The sequence below is a fragment of the Ammospiza nelsoni genome, chromosome Z (genome assembly GCF_027579445.1).
Source record: "Ammospiza nelsoni isolate bAmmNel1 chromosome Z, bAmmNel1.pri, whole genome shotgun sequence".
Lineage (NCBI taxonomy): Eukaryota > Metazoa > Chordata > Aves > Passeriformes > Passerellidae > Ammospiza > Ammospiza nelsoni.
The window spans coordinates 67493842-67516035 of NC_080669.1; the positions used below are offsets into that span (position 1 = coordinate 67493842).

The 22194-nt window shown below is 35.3% G+C and overlaps 1 long non-coding RNA gene across 1 annotated transcript in view; it reads right to left on the reverse strand.

Moving 5' to 3' along the window:
* LOC132086263 (uncharacterized) overlaps nucleotides 1-22194 on the reverse strand; it is an 88409-nt gene that overhangs the window by 41764 nt on the left and 24451 nt on the right. The window contains exon 2 of the long non-coding RNA XR_009420398.1: nucleotides 7015-7111. This is a non-coding gene — a long non-coding RNA (uncharacterized LOC132086263). The remainder of the gene's footprint in view (nucleotides 1-7014; nucleotides 7112-22194) is intronic.

Here is a 22194-nt window from a genome sequence, read left to right on the forward strand (position 1 = left end):
TGCTAGCTTCTGTCTTGCTATGTGTGTGGTTGGCACAGAAATCACCACACTGAACAGGGAGTCTATGCAAAATCTTCCTGTGCAGAAGACAGGAGTTCCTTCCTGTTTGTTGGCTGCCCACCATGAGCCCTCACCAAGAGGCAACCATCAACATGACCTGAGTCAGTCACCCTGGTGTCTCCCTGAGAAGACATAGGATGAAGGATATCCTGTAAACCACTTGTTTTACAGAACTTTAATGTGAGTTACGTAAGAATCCCTTCAAGATCTCACTCTAGACACTTTTCCTATGTAGGAGAAATAAGATCAAAGTCAAGTGTTATGGATAGATCTTGCAGGAGTAGGTTTCATTGAAAGAGATTCAAAGGTCAACTCACACTCAAAAGTGAAACTTTTAACTTACACAGTCTTTTGCAATGGTCTGTTTCACACAAATACACTGTTCAGGATGACAAATCTGCAAGTATAGGAAGTCTAAACTCCTGGGAGCAATGTCAACAGGGTGCTTTTCATCCATTAGATACTTATGAAGCTGACAGAAATCAGCTGTGGAAGATTTCTGAAGAAAGCATGGTTATGAGTCATCACATCCCAGCTGACAATTTTGAAAATAAACTAGAGATGAGGAAAACAGATCTAGAAGTAACCTATTCATACCTTGCCTTTCCATACACATCTCCAGGACAAGCCCACAAGACAGGGAGAGCAATTTTCTTCGTAGGTATGAAGTTCTGAAGAGTTTCCTTGAAGACTGTCAGGTGCAGAAATATATGAGCTTCCCATGGTAGCAAGAGGGTAAGATTGGAGAGAAGGTGTTTTGAGATTTGTTGGTTTTTTTCCCATTGTTGTACTCTGACTGGATTGGTAAATGAAAAAAATTTCCCCAACTAACTGTATATGGCTATGGTGAAGCATCATCCCAAATACCTTTGCAAATTGTCTTCCATTATCTTTGATGTACTTATATCAAAAACACATTTGATATGTTTTGTTATTTAATAAATAACAAATACTTTTTATCTAAAATAATTATTTCTAAATCAATATCCCTATTTGGTTATATAAGTAACATAAGATTTTCTCTTGCTGGGCTAATAATACTTTGAAATGAGACTTTTAATGCTCATGGCTGTGAATGAGTGTATAGTAATTATTTAAAATTTTCTGTAAGTGATTGTTTTCTCCAATAAACTACTTTCTAAGACTATTCATACACAGAAGAGCAGAGTCAACTATAGCAAATCACTCAAAGATATGAACAGACGTTTCTTGACATTGATGCAAGGTGTTCACCAGCCTCTAATGCAGAAGGGAAGCAATAGTTATAGGCATTCAAAGTCATCTCTGAAGCTTTCAACAGATTTCAAACAGGAAAATAAACCTATTTAGGGTTGGTTTAGGCTTATTCATCAGGTAGAATGTGTACTTGGACTGACTTACTTGCTCTGAGTTGCTGTTAGTTTTGGGTGGCTCACCACTGCAGTTGCTTTCATCCTAACTTATGTTGCTGGAGATGGTGAGTGGAAGTACTGTTCCCGTTTCAGCTGTCAAAATCTGATTTTTCTTTATATATGTACAAATATTCATCCAGAACCACATATTTTCACATGTTGATGTTGTAATCAAATACAGGCATTTTCTCTCTTATGGAAATTTTAAAAAAATTTCTAATTTACATTTTACCAAAAAGAAAAATACTATTTTTATACAAGTATATGCTAAGATTTTTCTAGAAGTCAGAGAAGACATTTTAAGTCAAAAAATGTGTCTGTTTCCCTGTTCTTCCCCTGTGCTGATGCATAAACTGCAGCCTAATATTGGCCTGTATTTAAACTGGGCCTTTGACACTTTTATACTGATTTTTCAGAAGTCCAGATTGATGGTGGCTGAGCTGTAAAGAAAAAACTGTGGTGCAATGATACTCAGTGGATTTGGAATGAATCCAAATTAAACATCTATCAATGATTTTCTTACAGCTTTAGCTTTGTACCATATCTTGAACAGACTATATAATCAATGAAAAAACTGTATTTAATTAAAATATTTTACTCCAGAGAATGAGCTAAAACTGAAAAGACCATCACTGAAAATAAGAACCAACCTTGCAATCTTCAGACAGAGCTCTCCAAGGGTATTCTTGTTGCCCTATGCCTTTAAATATGCCATGTTCTGTCCCCTACTTTTATTTAAATAAATACATATGTGCATATGTTTGCATAATTTTATAGCACTCCCACCATTGCAAAGGGATTTATATATAGCATCTAAAGGTAAAACCCCTAAAACACCATGAGCTTTAGAATGTTGATTTATGGAAGGAAAATACACTCAGATGTGATTTAAGAAACAAAAGGACTCTTTCATTTTCTTTCTGTCTTGTGGTCATTTTATGATGGTACTCTATTTCCTAATCCTCTGCTTTATGCCCAATACAGGTTGCTGTATCTCTAGGGTGGGTCTGGGAGAGTAGGAAGCCTTGGCATTCTGGCATGTCCTTTTTTTCCGAAGCCTCATTCCCATGGCATCCAGGGTGCCGTACAATCTGGGGTTTTCTGCTTGGCTAGCTTGGCTTTTTTGTTAGTCCAGGCAAGGAGCTTTCTTATCCTTCCATGTCCTTGGAGAGGCGGAAGCAGCAATCCTTTGGCATCTTTTTCAAAGTGAACTGGACTCTTTGGTTTTGGTGTAAGATTAAAGAGGATTACTGGCAGGAGAGGGGTTCAGTTGAACTGGCAGGAAAGGCAAGGGGCTGCTCTTTTGTGGCTCCACACCTCAGAAAAAGCCCAGCCACTGAGAGAAAGCACACCAAGCCCACCTGCTTCCTCTGCTGTGAAGAGGGGAATGACACCAGAGTCACCAGGTTCACATCTGTTTGCCTGAACTGCTATTGGAATCTCATATTTGTTTTTTGTTTGGTTTTTCTCCCTGAATGCCCATGGCATTTTCTACCCACTATGTGTCCAGCTGCTGTTTTTTTTCTTTCCCTGGCATTTTTGGGTTTTGTTCCAGGGTCAGGGTGGCGGGGAGTTAAGGTCTGACATTTCAATATCTAGCATTTCTTTACCTTTTTCCTGTACCATGTGGGCAAACTGTCAATAAACAGCTGTTTATTTGGGTTGTTTTCACTTTCATTCACTGGTATTTGTTTCCTGTTGGCAGAAAGGGATTGTTTGAATCCTTTTAGAGGGAACACTTATTCCAGGGTATTTTCTCCTAAACTTTTCTCTAAACTGAGACATGTCTCCATTGTGCAAAGAAGAATTCTTTTCTGTTATATAAAGCCTTGTTTCTCAGTATGATTTTCCCTTCACAGCAGCCAACAAATACCCACTTTGCAAATAAAATTTTCATAGGATTACGATTCTTGTAGAACTGCAGGGCTACCAAGCCCACCCCAGCTCCAGATGCAGAGCCCAGCAGCCCACCTACCCTAAATTCCACTCATGCATATCTTGGAGGCAAAATATATGTGTCTCCAAGCACTGCCCATGTACAGGAAAGTGTCTGACCAAGGTTATTGGTTACTCTGTTGGCTCAAATGAATGCAGCTTATGCTACAGCTTTGAAGGTCCTACCATCAACCTCTGCTGACTAAATAACTAAGAAAAACACTATGTGACAATATCATAATGGTTTCAAGGGAAGCTTTCATTCTTACTCTGCTAAACTTTCAAAAACTCAAATGCACAATTCTGTTCTAGTGAAACTTTAAGACAGAACTCACAAACTGACAGTTTTCCAAGACTCTAATGCAAGAGGGGGTTGTCTTTTTATTTTTGCCATATATGCTCCACTGCCTTACACACTTTTTCTGTCAAATGCTGACAAAATAACTAAGATGTAGACCCTGGAAGAAGAGGAAGACTATCACTTTTTGTGCTGATCAGTTAATTAAAACTGAAGAGCATCTATGATACAAGCAGTAGGTAAAGAGATGTTTGGGTTTGCTGCTGACATTTATTTTGCCACTAGCTCTCATCCCAGTTACTGAAATATTGCCCTTTCTGAGTAGGGTAGCTCATGTTATGACACAATTTAACAAAACAAAAAAACAAAAGGCCTCCCCTCTCCCTCCTCAAAAAAAAAAAAAAAAAAGCACCAAAATCAAAACCCACCAAAAAACCTCAAAGCATAAAATCATCAAGTGATGGGTCGTAGTGGGGGTTGTGGCAGGAGAGTGGAAGATGCTGTTGACAGAGCTTTGCTCAGGACCCTTACTTTTCAGGAAAAAAAAGAAAAGAAAAAAAAGAAGTCACCTTATTTGGAGCATGTTCAACTCTCCAAACATACCAAATTGACCACCAGGCTCTGGCCTATCAGACATAAAGGTAGAGGAGATACCAAAACAAAGGAGTTACATAAATAAAGCTGGCCTGGATGGTGCCAGCCTAAATTCTACCTAAATCCTTCTGCCTGCCCTTATAATTGGCTGCCTCTATTTCTTATCTCTACAGAGAAAGTCAGAACTATTCCCCTGCACCAGGAATGGACAGTTTCTAGATGAAGACACTCAGTCTTGCTCAACTTGCAAAGTTGATTTGCCTCATTGCCTTATTCATGATTGCCACATTCATGAATCTCACAAATTCAAGATTCATCAGGCCATACAGGCAAAAAGTAGAGCAGCTAATTCTGCTGCTGTACAGGTTTTATGATTTCTAAAAAGTAAAAAAAACCTGTTTCTATTATACAAAAATGATCTATTTTTTCAGAATATGAAATATGTACAGACACCACATCAACTACACCCACCTTACTGATCCAAGTCAGCTGAGCTGAACATAAAATTTGTCCCATCCAAATCCTTTTCCAGGGGGAAGGCACCTTGATGCTATTGGCTAGCTTGGTGAGTCTTTGCAGTATCCTTAAAAACTGGGATGTACCTACACTGGAATTTACACTGAAATCTCAAAGCTTTCCTGAAGAAATGGTTGCATAGAATAGCAAGGTAATTTGTTTTCCTGTGTTCAGCTTAAATCAGGTTCTTAAATTAATTATTAAGAATACTTTCAGTTAAGGTATTTTCTGCTTTCCAGGAGTCTTAATTGTTATGGAATACTGTTTTTCACCTTCTTCTAGATAAGCTACCTTTTCTGTTGTCTTTAGTCCCTTTTTACTGGGGAAGACCAGCGCCTGAGATACATATATCTAAAATAAGGCTGAGGTGAGCAACAACAGCAAACTCAGTCTGAGATCTTATGGATGGCTTCACAGATAGGAGGTAGCACTAAAATCCTGAAGAGATTAAGCATTTTGTTGAACTTCATATTAATAAAATATTTCTTAAATTAGATATTACTTGTATTATAGAATAATGTATGTTTTAATGAAGACCTTCAACAGCATAAGCATTCCATTCTTCTAGAATTAGGGACCACTAGAAATTACAGAGGCATTTGCATATATACCAATCTGAATACATACACAATTTTGTGCATACTTTCTCTTAAAGAGAACTGTATATATATAAATATATGTATTGTGACATATTTTAACTTGAGAACAGATATGCAATTGAGAGAGTTATTAGGAAGTGCAGCAACTTTTGTCTTTAAGAAATGTTTAGATACCTATAAATCTTCCTAGTACATAAGATATTATCTTTGAATTAACTTCTGTAAACATGAGTTTTGACAACTGAGAGAAATTACTGACATTGACAGACTTGTGAAAAACATTTTTGTTCACGCTTTTCTTAATATCAGTTTCGTCCTTTGTCCTACGTATTTTTGGAGTGAGGATTTTGATATTAAGAACCTAGATTTTCAACCCCCTGTTTACAGACTTCCCACAGAAATCAGGTCACACCTTTGGAGTAAATGGAATTTCTGAACATGAAGCATACTGTTTGCAATGGCTTTAGCATTTTAATTTGTTTTCTGATAGTAACTTGAACACCCTGATTTTTTTGGGGGGTGCAGGTTTTTCAGGTTGCATAATGCCAGTAATGTTGGCAAGTTACTCCTCCTCCCAGCAAAGGTGTCAGAAGCACAATGTACTTATAGCATAATTAAATAATTGAACATAATTAAACAATAATTAAACATAATTAAACATAATTAAAATGGTACCAATTTTGTCTTGCTGAAATTATTAGGAGAGGCAGTATTTTATTTTACACTAGAGATCTTAGCAAACAGTGTTTATCATTTGCTCTTTTCAACACAAACTATTTTTTAAATCCTCACAAGAGAGAAACAATTAATGAAAGACATTTCATAATAATTGATATCTTTCTAAGGCCAGACTACTATTCATAATGAAAATGCCATACATAACTTATGTAAGCTTGATGAAACAGAATGAGACAGATGTACCTCCTGGTATAGACCAGGGCATATTTTCTGCTGCTTTCTAGCTAATACCATTTAAAGAAAACATTTCAAAAAAATAATTCCATAGCAAGAACATTCATTTTCATGCATATCACTTGGCAAGTTGTACTTGTCTTATTTATGTGTGTAATCCTAATGTGACTGATTTTTGACATCATTTTATGTCAGGTGCACCCCAACAGAAAAGAATTGTAACCAAAACCTGTTCTGGTGAAGAGTTAAAGAAAGAAGAATTTGTGAATTTTCTAGCAGAAGGCTTAGTAGTAATACGCTACATAATTTTACTGCCCATGCTATCATTTTGTCTGGTTTTCTCATAGTGAAATTTCTGAGGTTTTAAAGGCTCTACAAACTAACCAAAAGCAACACTACTCCTGTGCTTGCCATTATGCTGAGTATTGTTAGGTAAATAACTAGTTAGTTAACCTCCAAGAAGGTACTTCATTATGGCAGAAGTCTGGGCTATCATTGTTAGTAAAACCTGGATCTAGAAATTACCTGGAAAAGCTTTTGGCTTCACCAACCAAATATCCCTCAGAAGAGACTGATGTCCTCAGGTTTACCCTTTCTGACTGTTTCCTTTGGCCCCAGGCATGGGGAATGTTTTCAGCAGTTGACATTGTCAATGCACAGACAGTTGGACATACATCACTTCAGATTTCTTGCCTTTCAACAGTATTACCTCAGTTTGGTAGAGATCTCATGCTGGTCGAATTCCAGGAATAATTTCAAAGACATCTCAGCCATTCTCCTCAGGAAGATGGGTCAGTAGCCACACTCTGAAACACAGAATTTTTAAGAACATTAGAAAAATGTATGCTATCCTGCTTAGTCATTTTTTAAAATTAAAATCAAACTTTAAATTACAAAAGCTCCCTTCTTTGATTCTATGTGCAATACACTGATGCAGACAAAAGCTCCCTTCTTTGATTCTATGTGCAATACACTGATGCAGATGTGGTGCTCCTCTACCAAGACACAAATCACGAATTTTAGAGGTAGAATGATGCACAAATACTTACACAAAGATGTTTCTGGTATTTTGCTTTGACATTCTTATCTTAATAAATTCATTTGTATTAGAGTAAAAGGGCAAATGAAATAGAAACATGCAGTCCCTAAGAAAATGAAAAGCACTTGAAAAGTCCTAGTTTTAATCCGAGTTCTGATAATATCTTGTACTTTACCCATAAATAAACTCTACCTCTGTGTACAACTCTATTGATGTGAAAAGGGAATAAAACCATAATTTACAGTTTGCCAAAATGACTGTGAGGATTTTTACTCAAAGCAGCTATTCTGTTTTAAGGCATTACATGATAGGTATTACTATTAGTGGAGGTTCATGCAGTAAATCTCTTTTAGAAAAATATTTGCTAGACAAAAATATCAGCCTAGAGAATGACCAATACAGAAGATAATTTTGCAGGAGTGAGCAGTATCTGTTTAACTTAGGGTTTGTTTTTTTTTGTACTTATCTTGCTACCATTTTACCCCCTGAAGTTCCAAACTATTTGAATCTAACCAAAAAGACCAGACTAAACTCTTTTTCAAGGGCAAAAATACAAGCAACCTGGACTGAACCTGTCCCATTTTGCCTCAAATACAACTTGAGCTTGGCTCTCCTGTGTTGTTTCCATAGCCCAAGAATAGGTGATAAGTTGGAGACTGTTTCAGGCCAATATCTTGTCTCATTGCCTCCTCACCAGAAAGCATCACATATAGGTTGATGGCTGACTCTCACTTTCTGGCAGCCAGGAGAGAGCAGGTTGTGCCAAACAGTATTTAGATGCTTAGGGAGGATGGAGCTAAAGATCTACACAAGTCTTACCTGTCTTTAGCACTAGGCCAAATATATCATCAATCTTGCAAGCAGCCCTTGAGGAACTGGGGAAAAGACATGGAGGCTTTGATTAAGGAGTGTGGGAACACAACTTCCAGTAGCAAGTCCATCGGATGGAACCAAAACTCCAGATTTAGCCGTGTGCATCCCATGCACATAAAGCAGCATTGCTTCAAGACATACTCCAAAGCAGATCAGATAAATAAAAGAAGAAAGGAGACTACTGGAATATTAGCTGCATGCTGTGGCCGAGTGTTGAATATTGGAAAGCATACCACAGAGATGTAAGCATACAAGGAAATTTAGTGTTATGAAGTATTATTTTTAGAGTGCACATTAACCTAAATTATGTGAGAGAGCACATATTTTCCATCATTTTTTAGGTAAAATTATAAGAACATTAATATTACATATGAGTATTGCCTTAACATAATAATTGTGTGCTTTGCATATCTGGGTAAAAAATACACTTCTGATAGAAGGAGTGCTGAACAATTTTATGCCTGTGGTTAGCACAAGTTGTTATTCTGAAGCTGTAACAAAGTTCAGACAGTCAAAAGAGAAATGGAAAGACATAATTTATAATTTAAATGCAGTGCCATTCATAACCTCAAGATATTCAATGAAACTGTGAAAAACATCTTTTTTCAAATTTCAAAGATACGTAAACATAGGTAAGGACATTGACTGCTTCTATCCTCCAGATACTGTCATTCTCTGAAGTGAATACATTTTGCATTTTAAAATATGTAATGACATGAAATACAACAGCACATTTTGCAGAAAACATTTCTCAGAAGTGCTTTGCTAATCATGTTAGAAACATACTAGTTGCTGGGTTTTGTTTCTTTTCTTTAAAAAGTTAATCATAGCCAAAGGCTGCATTATGTAGTTAGGTGCTGCTAATCATTCACCTTATCAATTTGACTATGTCAAATGAAAGGTTCTTATCATTTAGCAGTCTTTCAGGTTGTGTCAGGCTGCAATGCCAGATGTGTTTGCAGAACAACCTTAAGAATAATGTACTGTACATCCCTGATGTAGCTGTTTCATGAGGTCACCTCCCTCATTTGTCTTCATTGGTATGACTAATGCATGTAGAGGTAGGCATGTGTATTCAGTCCTTAGCCAGCAAACATTAGCACAGCAGCAGGGAAGTGAATCTATGCAGAAGCCCCCTGTATTCAGTATGGGGATACAGAAACCTGCCACGATTGGAAACAAGGTGTTTACAGGACAGGGACCTTTGAAAGAAATTAAAACACAAAGCAGTTTAACTCTGCTTTCATAACAACCCATTAAACATACACACAAAAATGTGTTTACTTCATTTCCTAGTAATGTAATTTCAAATAGTATCAAAAGACCTTATGTTGGGAAAAAGAAGGACCATTCAACAGAATTATGTCTAACTCACTTTTTAAAAGAAGAAATACAGGATAAATCACTAACATGGTATTCTCTTTGTTGTGTTTATCCTCAGATAATTTCTACAACTGTGTCATTCTACATAAAGCACTTTCCTTTTGTGAGGACTGCAGTCCTCACAAACATGCTCCAGTAGCCTACTCCTGAAAATAAGTTACTATCTCATTGGAGTAACTGCTTCTTCAGCAAGAGTTGCAATAGGGTTACACTTGAGTAAGGGCTGTCTGTAGTGAAGCAATTTTCTATGTGCATGAAAATCCTTCCAAGAGGAATTTAACAAGCAAGACCTCAGTGTTGCAGTATGACATTTAATATTATGCATATGAACCATCTAAATACCCTATAGGGGACCCTTGAGTGCATAAACATTTGAAAAATTGAAAGTGACATTTTCTCGATGCACAAGAAGAACAGAATTTTATTTTTGTCAATGTTATTGCTGTTGTAGGTTTCTTCCTTTTTTTCCTTTTTCACTCCAAGTCTTTAGTTCAGTGGATTAAGCCATACAGCCAAGACAACAGGGGTAATTTTTGTTCATTCTTACTGCCAAAAATAAAAAGGTAGGGTGAAAGAGGTGGTGGGGGCAGAGGGAGAGAAAGAGAGAGAAGAAAATTGGGTCCATTCAGTAGATCAACAGATACGTATTGTTAAGTGTAAAATCTACCCTTTTATAAGTTTAAATACATAAGTATAATGTTTATATGTAGACATGATCATATGTATAGATATATCTATACACACACACACACACACACACACACACACACATATATATATATATATATATATATATATATATATATATATATACACACACACATTAATTCGGTATATGCTAGGTTCCAAAACACTACAATTTCTCTCTCATGAAGGAGAAACACAAAGATTTCTTTGGCTTACTAACAGCATTTAAGGAATTGATAATTTTTATACCATGCATATGTGAGTCTCCTGCTATATGAACTGAGTGAGGAAAGTTAAGTTTCTAGAGATTTTTCCATGTAGTATGAGAAGCAATTTATTGAAAAGTTAAGCTCTTGTAACAACTTTAAACTTCTGAAAACCCAGTGGTCAAGTCAGTATTTTCCCACACATAGTCAGGCTTTATAAACTAAGTGTTTCTAGAACTCCTTGACTAAATATGAGAGCAATTTTTAGAACTTGATAAGGGTCACACAAAAAAGGCTTTCTTTCATTAACAATTTTAGCTGCAAGCGCCACCTTACAGAGCCTGGTGAGACAGAAATTATAAACAAGCTTGAGCAGCAACTATTCAAAATGCTAGATTGTAATTTTTAAGACTGATTTTTTTAAAAATCAATAAATGCTATATTTTCCAGTCCAAAGGAAACAACTTTCCCATTTCAGTGGAGGCATCAAATGTGCCCTCACCAGGCTGCTTAGCAATGGTCATTCCATTCCATTACCAGAAGGTTGAAGAGAGAGTTACATGACTCACGTCCTCACCTCCTGGGCAAAGGCCCCATAAGGAACCTCCAGTATGTCAGCACCCTGCTGCGGCTGCAGACTCTGAGCCTCCCTCAGAGCTTATTCTTGCTCTGACAGCAGCCTCAGGCCCTTGCTGAGCAGCCCTTCTCCTGCTCACATCCTGACTGCCTTGCAACAGCCCGGCTCCCAGCAAGCCCCGTTACCCAGGAGATCTGACTATCAGCACACATCTTCTCCCACTCCAAGTCAGAACAGCTCTCCTTGCACTCCATGGCCTGGTGTATCCTTGATTTTGTGTTCTCCTTTTGTGCAGAAGCACCACTCACCCCTCTCACAAGCTTATTAATTATACCCTCCCTCCCTTACCCCCCCGCCCAGGATGTGATTTCAGGCACTCTCCTGAGCTCACCATTTCCAGATGATGCTGACATCACTAACACTAACAGGTGTTAGTGATGCAGCAATTAGTCCATCACCACTATCATAGCGTGCTGTGGACAGCTTCTGTGTGAGGAAATGGCTTCCTGGCCTAAAAGCACTAGACTTTTACAAGCAAAAGAATGCCTTCCAGCAATTTGAGTTATTGATGCTGACTCCTTTTAAATATTTTTGTTCTTCCTCCCAAATTCTGTGTCAAAACATCCCTCTTTTTCATTCCATCTTTCCAAAATGTATTTTCAAGGTGACACTGCAAATACTCTTGCAAGCAATCCCCTCAATCACGTGTGTTGTTTTCTGCAGTTTCACTTGCCTGCTTACTCTGAAAACACAAGAAGAAAAAACATCTGAAAAGAAACTCTTAGTAAGAGGATTGATTTTACTTTTTTTTTGCTATAATCTCAATTGTAATATAAACAGCAAAATGACACTAGACATAGATAATTGCTAAAATGAAAAGAACCCAAGCATTCATATATTAATACTTGAAAATCAGGTTTCTACAAGCTCTGTGTTTTTCCGTTTATTTCATCAGGAGAAATAAGTGCTTATCATTTCTGGAAAAATGGATCACATTGGACAAGAAATCTAAAGCAAGATTTTCCATGAAATTTGGCAGGGTGAAAAAACCCCAAACCCAAGCTCTGCTATCTTTGTTTTCCCACAGAACATCATTAAATCCCAGGCTTTAGAAGTATTACATCTCTTCTGTGTAGAATGAAAGATACCAAAATTCTCATTAATTGTGTGTCTGCTACTGCATGGCAGCAGTAGCAAAATATTGCAAAGTTGCAAATAACAGTAAAATGAAAGACTCTGTGGGAAATGTTTATAATATACGCAGAAGGTCATGTAAAAGCACAGATTGTACCAAGGAAATCAGAATAAAAAGTTGTAAGGACTAGGCTGGGAAAAGTGCTGTTTAGTGATACAACAATGTGTACTTATCTGCAGTCAAGCAGAGTACCCATATTTCACAAACTCAGTGAAGCTGGGCCATGTCAGTGACTATGATAAGAGATAGGTGATACCAGTGGTAGTTTTTACGTGTCAGCAGCTGGCTGAATAAGTGGGGATTGAATTAAACATTCAGGTGAGTAGTCAGTTGCACAACTTTGACAGAAATTGTTCAGAGCAAATGTCTTTGTTCAGAACAATATCCAAATCCTAGCACTCAGCTAGTTAAAAACCTCCAAACATAATAATGAATTGTATGAAAGTCACCATCATGTATGAACACCCATAATATTCAGAGTTTTTTCTATTCATCTGGTACTTAATGAATTCTAAGCTTAAAATTCAAATTTTAATTTCATGGCAATATATTCTAAGTCAGATTTTCCCAGCACAGGGTCCACTGAAATGTAGGCATGGATTTTGCAGTTGTTCACAGGATCCCTCATGTGACAAATCAGGCCCTGTTCTGATTTGTTCTCTGGACTCAAAACAATACAAAACAAAACAAAACAACAACAACAAAAAATCAATGTTTAGATAAAGTGAAAGACTGGCTCTTTCTGTGGTGCAATGCAATAGTCTGGAGCAGAGCAGTGTGGAACAATGAAATCATGTGTGGCGGGTTAGAATTCTGGAAAGACCAATTTCCACAAGAAAGCAGTGATGGGATATAGCAAAGCAGAAGGATCAGTAGGTGAAGAAACAATCAAGAATGCATATGAAGAAAATCTGAATATATGATTGTTATCTGGTAGTTGGTAGATGTGTGGGAGCAAGTGTATTCACAGCTTTTTCTCTCTTTGTGGTTATGATTCTCACTTTTCAAATAAATAGTGTCAATAAATAAAGGGATAAAACTTCACCTCAATTAAGAGTTTGTAGAAATACAGTGAGGTAAATAAGAATGACAGCAAGAAAGTTACTCTGCTGCATACAAAAGGGTATAATTTCAAATAAATTACAGAGTTGTATATTTTTTTTATATTTATTTCAAGGGTAAAGACACAGGAGAATTCTGTTGTAAAATAAAACTGTAGAACAAAAAGGAGCTAAAGGACTCCTCTTAGTTTTTAAATTATTTCTTAATTTAATGAAGCCCAAGCTATATTTGATGTTGGAGTATGAAGGCTATGGAAAATTGCAGATTTTTTTCTCTATTGGAATTTCAGGATCCAACTACTACCACTGTTTTACTACTAAGAATGCATAATTTTTCTTTGACTTTCTGTCTTTGTTAGGCATTAAAATTTCTTGAAACGCTAAAATTTTTAAGCATTATATTTTAACTTTTTAAGCATTTTTAACCTTCTTAAACTTTTTAAAATGCTTTTTTAAACTTTCTTAGACATTTTATTTCTCAAGCAAACGGCTTTTTTCCCCCAAAGTTTACTTTTGCTACAATTTCATCACAAGTGTGACAACAGAATCAAATGAGACCAGTGATGTAAATGTCACAACAAAAATTAAATAACCTCAGTCATTTAGCAAAAGCAACTTTACCTTGCGGTTGATTATTTCAATATTTATAACTTCCAAAATAAATATTCTAACAAACATTCAACAGTATCACACACATCTTGCTTTAATTTTGATGCCAAAGCCTGGAATTCCCCATGGCTCCTCCTAGGAGGAAGGTGGATATTTCTTAATTCAGTTTGCTGAGGATGTGAATGAAGAAGCGACAAAACAGATGAAGAAGGCAGCCAGGGCACCATGGATAACACCATTAGTAAAAAAGGGAGGGCAGAAGAAGGTCAAATATCTAGGTCAAGTTAAGTAGAGCAATGTTTTCAGGAATTCTGCATACAAAGGCAAAAGGACCTGGAATTCAACCACAAGGTGATGAATGCAAAGCTTCACAAGGTGTGCCCAGCACCTTGCAGAATTATATTTGGAGACTAACTTTTCATCATTGTACATTAGTAGTGACTGCAGAATTAGGTTCCAAGTGTTTGAGAATGAGTCTGGAAAAATTATATCATCTGTTTGTCAGATTATTTTCATTAAATAGAAGTATCTGAATGAAATAAAGAAAAATCAAATGTAAGATGAGCAAAGTGAATTCTCTTACACTGTTGAAAAATTTCCTGGGGCAGTAGCGGCCTCCTGTTCTTTTCAAGATAAAACATTTTAAGGAACAATCCCTCAGTGGCATAGAAAAGTGACCTATTAGGTCTTCACCATGCTTTATTTCTGTGGAACTAAACAGATTCAAAGCAATACAGCAGCATTAAGAAATCACAAATCCTAGTTAAGGGCAAAAACCTTATTCCATCAATGTTTGTGTGACCTGTGAAAATGCAGGCAGGTAAGTCTTTGCTACCATGACAGAAATGGAAGTACCATTTCTGTACCATTAGCAAAAATGCTGATGTTGGTGCTTTTGCAAATATTGTGTTAATGCAGATGTCCTAGTGCAGAGCAAACTATACATCTATTTTGAAGACTCCTACTTTCATGGAATAAGAAGCATGAAATTTCTTTAAATAATATAGGTAACATAACAAGAAAGTAAGGCAATACCACCTGCAATACAACACAAGTGTTGAATTAGAATATGAAGCATCCATGTGAAAGTACAGTCCAATGCCTGAGAATTATCCACTGCACTAACTTTATCTGAGCATAGTACTGTTTTACAGAAAATTGCTGTGAAGAACCCACAATGAAAACTTAGCTATTCATTACTGATTTTTTTTTATTTTGAGTACTTTCTGTATAATTTTGACAATTAGTTTATCACAGAATACTATGAAAAAATATTTTTAAAATATCATTATGCTAAAAAACCCCAATTAGAATAGCCATTCCTGTGATACAATATGAAGAAACAAAGAAATCTTGGTGTGAAGTCCAGCCAACTAAGTTAATATCATCCCTGGATCTGTAGGTTTACAACCAGAATCCTCAAACAGAAAAGTGAAAAGTGCAAAAAGCAACACTGCTGTGCTGCATTTCATTACAGTCACTGTTCTGAACTATGAAAAGGAGGTTGCACTCTTCCTTCCACCTTCCAAAAGTAAAACCTACAGTACTGTAGGAGCAAAGAAGTGGTTACATAGAACAATTCTGTTCTTCAGTGTTAGGTTTTTATTTTGATAACACTCCAGCTGAGAACATTGTAAGAAATGTCAAGTAAAGCTCCTTTGGCCCCATGCATGCTCTTAAAGTGACAAGGGTACGAGTAGAGAAGGGTTTTTAACAATATTGAAGGCTAAAGATTGGAAACAGTGCAAGAGCCTGATTGCAATTATGGCCGGAAACCCTCACAATGGCACATCACATGTACTATTCATCCTGCTCTGCACTTTTGTAATGTTGCTTACACATCTATTTCAAAAAATACCACAAAGAAGTTTTCAGGGGTCTTCCTTGAAAGTGGGTGCAGCTGCCTTCCCTTCTTTGTATGTATCTGAAAACAGTATCTGAAAATCTGTATTTAATGGGACAAGCTTAGGTCTTTTCCATAATCACTGCATTCCATTTTCAACTCCTTCCCTTAATTAGATGTTTGCAGATAACATTTCAACACACACCTGATTTGCTGTATTTGATTTTGCATGCATTATTGTTTTCCCCTCATTCATCATATGTTTATGTACCTCATAGTACCATAGGAGTTGGAGACAGTCATCTTGAAAATTCTGTGATTCTGTGATTCTGTGATTTAAAAAATGTTTGTTTCTAACATAGTGATGTTCTTATTGCTATTATCTTCACTGAAGGTATTATTCATGATCCCAGTACATCTCTATAATAATAGTCTCTGTATTGCAAACTTAATTGCAAAATTATTACAGAAACATGCTGTTTCTGCATTGCTTTATTGTTAGAATCTGATATTTTTATTTCAGAATGTGTAACTAAGGCTATAAAATGCATTTTTAAAGAAGAAACGCCTGATCCCTATGCATATAGCAAAAATAAAGGCCAAAACCTGAACAAGAGCAGTTAAAAGACAGTAAATTATAGATTCTAGAGCAACATTATTTGTCTCTCTCCATCTCTTACCATGTGAGTTATAATGCTTCAGAATATCATCTCACCTTAGAGAAAAATTATATAGCAACCTAAAAGGTTCTTGACTCATACTGAGGTTGACTTGGCCTTTGTGGACAAACACATTTCAGAAACTCTTCCTGAGCCTTTTGACACTAACCAAACACTGTTTCTCAACATTCTAAACAAAATGGAATTTGGCATTTTTGTCAAGAAAGGGTAGTATGAATGTAGGTAATACAAGGTTAACAGATTTTTTTTTCTTTTTAAATTTTAAGTACTTTTAATTTCACTTTTTTTTCCTCTCTATTCTGTGAAAAAGGGAAAAAGGTTGAAAATGAGATATTTAGCATCTCAGCAAACCATTGGTGTGACACAAAACCTGAGCAGGACCTTGGGACAGCTAGAAAAGGATTTAGTTCATCTAATGGCTGTGATTTCTGTTTATGGACACTTTGTATTTGACTGTGTGTTGTGTCAGTAGTCTGAGATCCTCAACAGACATTTTCATTAATTTTATTTTTTTTTTATTTAGCACATAATGCAGATAACCCAAATTTCAAACAAATATTACTTCTTAATCAATGGGAAACATATTGTAACAGGAAAAATGCTTCCTGGGTCTTAAAATGACACCAGTTTATTTGAGACATGACTTCATAATTTAAATTTAATTAAGAAGGAGCAATAAATGGCATCCTAAAAACAGTTCTGAGATTACAACATCTTACTTATGAGTATATTTGTACATAAACAGACTTGATTAAGAAAATCATATCTTTTTGTGGAAACTGGACTGAGTAGAGCTGAAATTATTTAACCCATCTTTAAAATCCCCCATTAAAACTACTATTCTGTGTTTCAGTATGCATATGCACACATCAATGTGATTCCTGAGATATTTTATATTCTGCAGTATTGTAAATTCGCCTTGCCTTTTACTGCTTCTATGATGGCTAAGCACACATAAGATACACTGTAATTTTGGTCCTGTGATTCTTGTCACAATGGATAAAAGTCTTTAAATAATGATTCCAGCAATATCCATTTCCCACTCACATAAGAAAAGAGCAGTTTTTCTCTTATTTATGCCAATTTGTTTTTTAAGGTACTAAACCAATTTAGAAGAGTTGGCTGGAGTGACAGATAACCATATAACCACACAGCACAGAGTTACTTCACTGACTTAAGAGAAAGATCATTCATCATATTTGAATGATAAGTGTAGGAAAGTCAAAGGGTGTAGGAAAAAAGAGGAAGAAGAGGTCAAGAGGTCTCTGAGACTTGGGAAGAGGAAACAAAATACATATTGGAAACCATAAAGAAAAACTATATAAAAATCAGACAGAAAAGAAACCAGAATAATTAAAGAAAATGCATGCAAAAGACTTGCAGGAGTCTTCCTCTGTCTCAAAAGAGGACTGATAAAATTTTGCAGAAAAGGGCTACAAATGCAGAGCTTACATCAGATTTTACAGAAGACATGGCTTTATGCTTTTACAGTACTCTTACAGATATAAAGAAAACTTAATTTTTAAATTCCAATGGATTATTTGATCTAATAAATAGCCTTATCAATGAAAGAATACCTTGAAAGTACCTTAAGGAACCTTGTGTAAATCATATTTTCTGAGATTTAACAAACCATAGCACTAATCTTATAAAATTATTGACATATAAAATATCAAATTTAAGATATCTCCAGTTTCTAGATCTGAAAGATCATCTTGGTTTATGTTCTATATAAGAATACAATTCTTCTGAGGATTTTTTTGTTGGGCTTTTTTTCATACAAAACCTTTAATCACAATCCTAATGAATTTGTAATCACTGTTGTGCCACATGTAATTTCCCTTAATTCTGCGGGAATTAGGTAGCCAGTAGAAAAAATAATTGGAATTGAAATCCTTGATCAGATTGACTTGACTCTCCAGCTGGCCAGCATTATATGAATTGAAGAAAATAATTTATAAATAGCAAAGGCCCATGATGAAGTCACCAGCCTAGAGGAAAAGTTTTGTTATTTGATTTGATGATTGTTTATCTGTATGCATTTTACATCTCATATAACATAATTGTGGCTAATAGAGTTGTCATAAAAAACCTAACACTATGCTGGAGTGTCATCCTGGTTATTGCTTTCGGAAGTGACTTCTATACATCAGTTATGTAGCTTACCTTAAGGAACACCACTTCCTCTCATCTGGTTTAAAATATTCCTTTCAGGTTTGGAGAATTATCCCATTTATTAAATGCAGTCTGCCTTGCTTTCTATGGCAGGATTTATTGTATAGTACTAGTGATTTTACTTTTGCAACTATTCACAGGTATTTGATCAAGATTACTTAAAGGAGCTGTTAAAACCCCAATATTAGAGAAATTAATATAACACTGCTTTAGAGTTTATGTGCTAGCAGGTTACTTTAAAACATTAATGGATAGGCAGAATTGACAGGTTTTACATGTAAGGGACTATACTAATGAAACCAGAAATATTATGTTGAAGTACTGAATTATAAGGAGTATGATTTACAGTTTATTCCAAAGCAAATGTTACCTATGTGTAAAATTTTAATGTCAGAAAAAAATACAAAAGCATCTCAAACTTTAAGTGGGAGTAATTATATGAAAAATTGCTGCTTTTTTCTTAAGTAAATAGTAAAAAATCAATGCAAAATGTATTTTCATATCAGACAATACTTAAATCTAGCTTAGTTACTGTTTAATAAATTTCTTAAAGCGGCCATATGCATTTCAGCACACACCAGTAATTTTAGTCCCTGGTGTACTGATATTTAATAAGTATACTTTGTTCTCCTCATTTTCTTTTGATCAAGATTATTAATTCCAAAACCTGAAATCCTAATAACTGTCCTTGAAAAACAGCTCTGAATCTCAGCTACATTTACATTGTCATTCTGTAACCCTGGTTCATTGCTAATTGGGTTCATTTCCACTTTTACCTACCAGAGCATTTTGTGGGTTCTTCCCTTATGTTTGCTATGTAAACCCACTATAAGCCTCACACCCCTGCCAGTAACACTCTCCCCTATGCAAAAATTTTGGTTAAATTTATAATACAGTGATATTTGGGTATTTTAAACCTCCTTCTTATTTTTCCCTGGATTTCTTTATCTATCAAAATATTTTCCCTCCTGCTTTCAAATTTGTCACTTCTATACTTTCCAGAAGTGTTGGTGGGTTTTTCTAGTGTTTTTTTTTCTGTAAAATGTTATGCTCAGTTAAAAAAAATTGTCTCCTTTTAGCACAGCAACAAAATTATTTCCAACTGAACTGAAACAAATTAGGCCTAGGAGAAAATAGAATAGTCCTAAGCTACTGTATCATTTTTGTCATGGAAGCACTCATAGCTGTGTTTAGTTCTCTAATCCAATTTTGTTCAACGGCATATACTGTATATATACATTGTTTGTTTTTACCTAAAGACATAGCTAAACTAAGTGGAAAAAAATCATGTCAAAACACTGCTCTTATTGATGCATTAGTTAAAGTTTATTCAATATTTTGAATAGATCCCCTGGTAAATGTGCCAAGTATTTTTTTGGCCATTACTATAACTAAAAAAAAAGTCTTTTGAATTCTTCTGGAGGAGACGCATATCCTTAGGAAGTCAGTGTGATTCCCTCACTTTATTTTGAGGGAATCCGAAACATGCATCCTCTGTTTTCTAGGCTGTCATGTATTATGCCATGAATGTCACAGCCTCCACACACTTAGGGCCACATCTGCCAAAGGTAAAACCATTTTCAGCAAAGGATGCTATCAAATATACTGCAGGACTGAGTCTATATAAAATCTCCATGAGAAGAACTGGACTGTCATTCCTAACCTGGGGAAAAAAGCTAATACTTTTATTCCTCTATCTATGCACACACAATGTTCTCAAATTCAAAGACAGATTATTTTAAAGTGTTTTCATTTACATATAAATTATAAACCACTAACTTACAGGAATATGTAAATTAAATAGGCATCTAATATTAGACATAAACCCCAAAATTTTTATTTTAAGAGAAAACTTAGGTGCTCTAGTATGTAACCTTTACAGGCATAAAAATTCTTAAGTGAATATATCCTATAAGGTTTTACTTATGCAATTGTAAATCTAAAGTAACTCCTCTGACCTTAATAGTTTTACTCAAGATGTACCCCTTGTACAGATGAGGTTAGAATTTGGCCCTTTAACCTCAATTAAACTCCATGCACAAATAATATCATACCATGAAAGTCAGGATAGCTGAAACAGGTCATCTGCATGACACACTATCAGTAGGGAAATGTTTAGACAGTGATTTTTACAATGTTTAGGCCTAAAATTGGCTTAGTTAAGTCAGTGGCAGTCTTACATATTCATCAGCAGTGTCCCTGCGCAGAATGCTGAATATAGAGCAACTTTGGGTGTATAGTTCCCAGAGTCAGTTTACTCAAGAAAATGTTACTTAGAATATATGCTAAAGTAAAGAATGAGCTTAGGGGCAATGTTCTGTCTTTGAGGCCTTTCTCTGGCTGAAGAATTAAAAAAATACTACTTTTTTATTTATGGCCTAAAGAAGACCCAACAGCCAAAATATCACCTTTAACTTCTGTTTCTGAGTATCAACTTCTATTTGGTATCAACTCTTCTTTCATTTTCCAACTTTCATACAGCTACCTCTCTATCAGTATCCAATTTTTATGAGACATCAGGTTCTTTCTTCTGTAGGAATCTCACAGTGATGCCCACCAGGCAACTTATTTTTTAGCAGAAACTACTATTAGCGTCAGTGGGAAATTATAATTAAAAATCCATATCACAATCTGACCCAAAATGAGTGAAAAATTCTTTGTGAAAGTCAACAAATAAATGACATTTTAATTCAAAATTGGAGGCTTTGAATGAGCTCCTGGAACACTGAAGAGTATGCATCGTCTTGGGCTTTTGATTACTTTCCAGGTACATAGGAAAGAACAATCAGACTATAAGTGGATTGAGAAGCAGAAAAAAGAAATATCAATTATCTATGTGGAGATTTTTGCCCTATTTTCTTCCACACATTTCATGTTTAGTAAAAACAAAAAGAAATGCAATTATCAAGTATTTCATTTTGATTGTTATTACTTTAGAGGTATAGTTTTCATTCTTAAAATATCCCTACATACTTTTCATGTCAAACAACTGTTTCATCACTACACATCGACAATATCATATTCACTGGCATTTATTTTCATATTGTATGTTGCAGTATTTTTCTGTTAACTATTCAAAAACACCAGCTTTTTTAAAACACTTTTTTGATTTTTGTTTAAAATTAGTAAATTACATATATATATATATATATATATATATATATATATATATATATGCTGATTTTGGTACCTTGTAGCTTTATTTTTTTAGATTAATTTTTAAATTTTGAAATCTATTGATACTTGTGAAAGTTAGAAAAAAATCACTGCTGTTTAACAATTAACCTTTTATTTTCCACATATTGAATTAAGCGTGGAAGTAATATTAGAATACCTAAACCACTAGTTTGAAAGATTAATTTGGAAATTAATCTTTGACACAAAATACATTCAGCAGCAATAAATTTTTAAACCTTTTTATTTATTCCTGAACTGGAATATCTATAATTTTAAATTGCCTTTATGCCAAACATGGAAAAAACTTTGCACAATGTTGCACTTCAAGTGGAAAAATAATTCCCCTCCTTACTTTAGACACATACTCATGTAAGACACATGTAG